General features: G+C 34.3%; 1 pseudogene; it reads right to left on the minus strand.

Moving 5' to 3' along the window:
* Positions 1–6,165: 6,165 nt before the first annotated feature.
* Positions 6,166–6,283, minus strand: LOC145292419 (5S ribosomal RNA; annotated as a pseudogene).
* Between the last annotated feature and the right edge of the window lie 403 nt (positions 6,284–6,686).

A 6,686-nucleotide genomic window follows, 5' to 3' on the forward strand; every position in this document is an offset into this window, starting at 1 on the left:
AAAATTCCAAAGTGAATATTTTGTATATTTTTTTTTGTTTTGTACATAGGTGTCATCACTTATCAAGGCCGGAGGCCACTCGAGGACAAGGGTTATAGAGTGTACAGTAGTCAATGGGATAATATTGTAGTAATCGTTAGTAATAGAAATTTGGTAAATTGGATTACTTAAGGGGCGGTTCATCAAGAATTTGTTTATGTTGGACTTGAAGACAATCAAGTTATATGTGCATATTTATATATGTATGTATTAGACTTTTATATAACTGTTGTGTTAGTGTTTTTCTTCTAAGGGGTCTTTGCCTTTGCATCCAAATGAATTCCAGTATAGAATGCTATTTTTTTCATTGAATCAATTGAAACATACTTTATAGAGAGCGATCAATTTGAGCGACTCTGTTACAATAGAAAAATATGCTGCTCAGATTATACGCATATGTATACATGTGTGTGTGTTTGTATATATATAAATACATATATATATATATTAAGATCATAAGATCACTCTCGGCCGTCTGGAATGATACTTACGCTTTATATAAATGTTAATTTCAACTATATTTCTTGCCACGGTTAACGTTGGTTGAGCCGTTTTATCCTTGTTAATGGAATCGGAAATGAGTTCGTTGCTGGGTTCGAATCTCTCGACTGGCAGTAATCATGACTATCTATACTGATGATTTGCGAAAGGATGAAACACAAGTGTCTGCAGATATTAAAATAATTATATATATATATATATATATATATATATATATATATAGTTTTTGTACATAAATAAATTGTTTAATTATTAAAGCTCTATATTTTTGCTCTTGTTTTGGGACGCCACTCATCAAAGACAGAAGCCATTCGAGAATAAGGCTAAATGAGACGGAATTAGAGCCAACTGAAAGATGGGGGGAATTATGGGGATATTAACATTAATTTATAATATGGTTTAAATAGAAGTATTAACTATACCAATTGTGTTGATTCTTGTATCCAATATTGCCAATTAATTTGTCATAGTGAGGTATCACATTTATTTACTTTAAACACTTTTATTTTAATTAAGAAAAGTTATAACATAATTATTATTACTTCTGTCTATCTAATCTAATAGGCGCTTCCGCTTCTTGATCTCTTAAATTGTTCTCTTGTTTTAGATGTTTTAAATTTTTATCTTGACTTTTCTCATTATGTACTGAATATTTGTTAATGGAGCATTTATAAAATGTGTTCCTTATTTCATTCTAAACATTTTCCTTTTTAGAGGATTTTTAAAAAAGTTGCATTAAAAAAAATTTTTTTAAGTTTTTTTTTTTTTGTAATTTTCAGACTTTTAAGACATTATATTTGCTGTTGTTTTTCTTCTGTCAATTCAAGGGGAATCCAGATACCAAGTTTAGACACATTACTGAGTTTATGAATTCATTTTCTATGCTTGATTTTAAAATCTTGGGAATGTTGGCGATTTGTCTGGTTGTCAAGCGGAAATGTTATTCTACTACGTCTTTTATTGGGTCACTGTCGATCACGTTTGGCCAACTAGGGCAAAGAGAGTCTCTTACAGAAATTTTCCTTTTTGAAATTGAGCAAACCATTTTATAACACTCGTTCTATAACATCATATGGTATATCTTTGTGCAGGTTGCACAGTGGCAGTATGAGGAGAAATACAGATGATGATATAATTAGAGACATGTATACACCAATAGAATGAAAAAAAAAATATTTATACTAATACTAAACTCTGCCTGCTTTCCACGATATTTGGTTATATGTCACGTTATTTGAGGGCATATTGTAAAACTAATAAAATAGGTCGGTGTAAGAAATTCGTGCTCTGAGAGCCTTGTGAAACAAACGCATTACAAGTAAAAACATTATCTACTTAGGTGTCAAAGGCAAGATAAGTTACTTTTCTACTTACATTAATAAGTTTTTGTGTTTTCAACTTATTTTCAAGTGTTTTCTTATAAATAAAAGTAATGTATAACACATTACTGTTACCGAAGGCATGATAAGTCGCTCTTTAATAATAAAATAAGATACCTGTACAGAATTCTACCAATGTAAAAAAAAAACAAATAAAATCTGAACCATGACTGAAAGAAAAGGTTATACAAAAAAAAATATGTAAAATAAACGAGTAAATTTATTTTAAAATAAGAAATAAAGTACTTAAAGAATAACTTTACTGCACTGGATGCAGCCTTTCTTTTATTTAGTTCTTTTAGTAGCGCTCTGGGTGCCTCCTGTGCTTATTTTTTAGTACTCTTATAAAAGTATGTTTGTTTTAGTTATTATATTTTGCTATAAACTTGGTTTTCAAACAAATGAGTTCTATAGTAATGAGACATAAAGAAATAAGTTTTAAAAGAAATATGTTAAGCACATTTTTTCATACTGCTTTGTTATTTATGGTCTCGCAATAATCTGAATTAAACTTTAAAAGCAATAAACTATTAATATAATATGACACACGATAAATGATAACTGCTACCTGAAATACTCAATTTCCTAAATATAACAGATACATGCAATAATGTTTTTATAAACTTTAAAACTTAAAATACAATATTTAAATTTATAAAAAAAAAACATTTCATGCCGTGCAAGAAATGCTTTACAAACTTGTAATTTATTTTTAATTGGATTTTTTAGGGGGGGGGAGAGCATTTGTTTGACTCTATCTTACGATTCGAAATCTCTGATCGTCAATGTGTCATTTTTCTGTGGGTTTCTACAGATTACTTTTGGGTGTTTTCTTTTCTGTTTTAATTACTGATGAAGTGGGTGTCAGACTAAGCAACCTGAATAACTTTTCGACTCCTTTAGAAACATGTGTGAAAGTATTTTGTTCCGGAATCAAAATTAAATCATGGAATTTTATCATTTTGACCGTAATACTTTATCATATATTTATGAATTTCATTTTACTTGAGTGGAAATTCTCAGAGTCCATTTTTGGGGTCGAATACTTTATGTCTATATGAAATTCATAGATATTTGAATTAAAGTTTTCCTTTATATCTCAAACATTTACTTAATGAACAAGTTGAGAACATAGTTTTCCTCTCCGCAATTGATTATTTAAATATGTTATAGTATATTTTTCTTTTTTGATATCTTGGTCTTACTGGATTCCAGGACCAAAATTTGTCTAATCTGGTGGAGTATCCAACTTCGTGCTGTTACGTGAGGCAATATCACTTGTAGAAAGTGCACCATTCCTTGTAAAAGCCAATGTGTGATAAACATATTGCAGAGCTCTTATTTCAGTCCTGAGTACTGTGTGATGGTGAATATTTAGTAAAGATTTTACTCATACAAACCATTACACAGAGAGACCTTAGACACTCAAGTTTTCTATCCTATTTGTGTGTGTGTGTGTGTGTGTGTGTGTGTGTGTGTGTGTGTTCACAAGCTGAAAACGAGATTCAAGAACAGCATTAGGAATAAGCTAAATCTCATGTGATCAACTGAGATGGCTTTTAAGAAGAGATGATAAATACCATATAAGGGAGTTTGTACGACTTTCAATAAGCATGTATCACTATACTAACGGCTAAAAGTGTTTTGTCACATGTGCTCCCCCTCACGAATAAATCAGAGCTCATTATGATCCTTGAGATGAAGCCTTCCCCGACCATCAGGCGGTGGATGAGAGCACACACAAAGACAAGAGCAGCACTGTCCTCCTTCGCAGAAGCACCCGACGGCGGCGATCGCCACCCCCATGCCGTCTCTGTGATCATGAGATCAGGGGAGGGGGAGTGTGGAGAAAGAAGTGACTTACCGTTAAAGCGGCTGCGCGTTTGTGCCTGCAGAGCACAAATTGAGAATCAAGATGGCGCCCGCAGGCTTTTATGTGGAAAAAAGTCTCGTGGAATCTCGGGGAATCTCGGAGAATCTCGTACCCTGGTTCCATAAATAACGAGGAAATGAAAGCGGGGGGAACAGACGACTTTTAGTCACTAAAGCGAACGGACGTGTGTAAAAGAAGACTGCGGTGAATGAAACAAACAACGACTCGGTTGAAAGTAGAGTTGTAACGAACACATTATTCTCTAGCCCTCTCTCGCCGGTTCTTCTAATAAACTTTGGCACTTACTCTCTTTCTCTCGCACCTTCTCTCTCATGTGCATGCTCTTCTCACCCTTTCTCTCTCAATCTTTGTCCTTGTTTCGCTCTTTCGTTCTCTCTCTCTCTATCAATCTATCTGTGTTTGTAGGAAAAGATCATAATTTTTGTGTGTGTGCGCATGCGCTTTGTAGGGTTCGGTCGTTTAACGAAGAAAAAATGGCAACTCGCAGTTTCTTTTGTACTTGACGATCACGCGTGAGTAACACAGACTCTCGCCGCTTCTATGCAAATGAGACAATACCTGGCGCATAAAAGGAAACGTGGAGAGAACAGGAGGATGAGCTGGAAGAAGGCGTGTTATGGAGACGAGACGGATACGTCCAATAGACTGTTTAAGTTAATTTAAAAAAAAAACATGGGTGGAAAAGCTCACAACTTTATCGAAACAAACTTTCAAACTAGAGCTCTAAAATTCAGTCTGTACATTTCTTACTGTTTTTAATTTGAACAAAACTAACACTTATTTTAACAATGTTAGGTTGATCTCTTCTCCCTGCAGACACTTTTCTATTCTACTGTTATCAATAGAATAGAAAAAATGTCTTGGAAAGTACTCGACTGAGCTCCAATCCTTGTTTTTTCCTTGTAAGACATCTACAGTGAAATTCTGCATTACTACCACAATGGGAAAAGACTTTCTTTCTTCATCCATATTCCTAGCATCAGACATAATTTCTATGGATAGAGCTTCTTTACAAGGGCTTAGCATCTGTGGAACACATTATTGCAGGACTACGTCCCTGCTGGTTACAACTTGGTTGTTTTCAAATCTAATGTTAACAATATTTTTGTCATAAACAGGCCCCACATTTGCCATGAAAATAACAATAGAGATAGACTTGCAAGGTATCTTCTGTGAAAAAAAGGGTAAATAATGAGGACAAAATGGCATAGCTGAATAGATTTAAAAGACGATTTTGAACCCTGTCAAGACAGGAAAGTGTGCTGTGGTAACAGTACTCCATCTTAGAGCATATTTGAACAGATATTGTTCTGTTTGATGAATTTATTTTGCCCGTTCTGCGACGAGTATTCTTCCAGTCCTATAAATACATAAGAAATAGTGTAATGTAGAAGGCATGCTAAGTTAATCAGTTTCCATTGTAACTCAGAAAATATCCCATCTGGAATTCCTTGTAAAGATTTTCAGAACTGCTGTGTTCTCATCAACATTTTAATGGGATGGGTCGAGCATGTAAGATCCCCATTTTAAATGTGTTTTCTTTCTTTAAAAAAAAAAAAAGCAGCCAGTAATGTTTTTCTTGTGTTCCACTAACTTTTTACTGCTAAATTGATAGCAACCTTTTTCATCTCAAAATGATGTGTTCTATAAAATCGTATATCTTTTTCTATATATTTTTTCACTTGAAAAGATATAGAAAAATATATAGGATCTCAACGTGAGATTATTTGCATTGTTATCAATTCTTTAACTATGGTAAATGTAGAAACTTGAGCGCAACAGTTTATAAGGAACGTCAATGTCACATCCACAGCGATTGATTTTCACGTTTTTAAAATAGACGACAATATACAGGAGAACCCCGGAGTACATCATCAAAAATTAGTAATAAAATACAGTAGAGTATATAATACACAGGTATATAATCAAATAACATTAGAAATAACATCATAAAGCGGGGAAAATACCGTAACCAGGGTCCGGAAAACATCGTATTCTACATCATAACCTGATAAAACTGCATCCTATGGCTACCGTATCCCGGGGTTCTATCGTAACTAGTTTCTCGTATTTCATAACATAGGAAACATCAGTCCACACAATGCATATAAAATTCTTCCACTCTATAATAAAGAATATTTTATAAAATTACATTATATATGTGTATGTACTCGATGCCTCTGTTCAGTCTCGAAAGACAAAGGATACCTTCTGTAGGAGCAACTGCGCATGTAACTATGTGGCAAGGGTTGCACAATCTGCAACCACATCTCTTCTGAATTGGCACTGCTTGAGTCCAGTGGCAAGGAGAAGTTCAGGACAACTGGAAACAATGCCAAGATAAGTGGAGAGTACATGCAGCACCTGGAAGTTCCGAATAGTCACCCATCTGGTACTGGCCAGGCTCATCGTTGCTTAACTTTAGTGATCTGATGGGAACCGGTGTGTCAAACGTGATTATGCCGTATGTAGGTGTTGTAAATTCAAAATGGCAGGTTGACTAGAAAGAATCCTTGGTTCCTTTAAGACACTGAGTGTTATATTGAATGCATATAAAAGGTTTGTTTCAGTTTTACATTTTCCTCGGGAATTTTCTTTCGATTCACTTCTAATAAGGAAAATAACTGCTTGAATCCTGTTCCTCTTTTTGATTTTATCCCCTTCTTCTCTCTCTCTTTCTCTCTCTCTTAATTGGAAGCTAATTTATTGAAACCACCCAAAAACGCATCGAAGCACAGAAATTAGGAACCTGAGACTTCTGGAAAATCTACAACAGTGTAGTAAATAATGGGCAATCAACAATTCCCCCACTATCCAACAATCATAAAGTTGTTTGCTCAGCAACTGAGAAGGCTAACATGCTTGCCAGACGG

Source organism: Euprymna scolopes, chromosome 13, assembly GCF_053919585.1.
Source record: "Euprymna scolopes isolate OS-2025 chromosome 13, ASM5391958v1, whole genome shotgun sequence".
NCBI lineage: Eukaryota > Metazoa > Mollusca > Cephalopoda > Sepiida > Sepiolidae > Euprymna > Euprymna scolopes.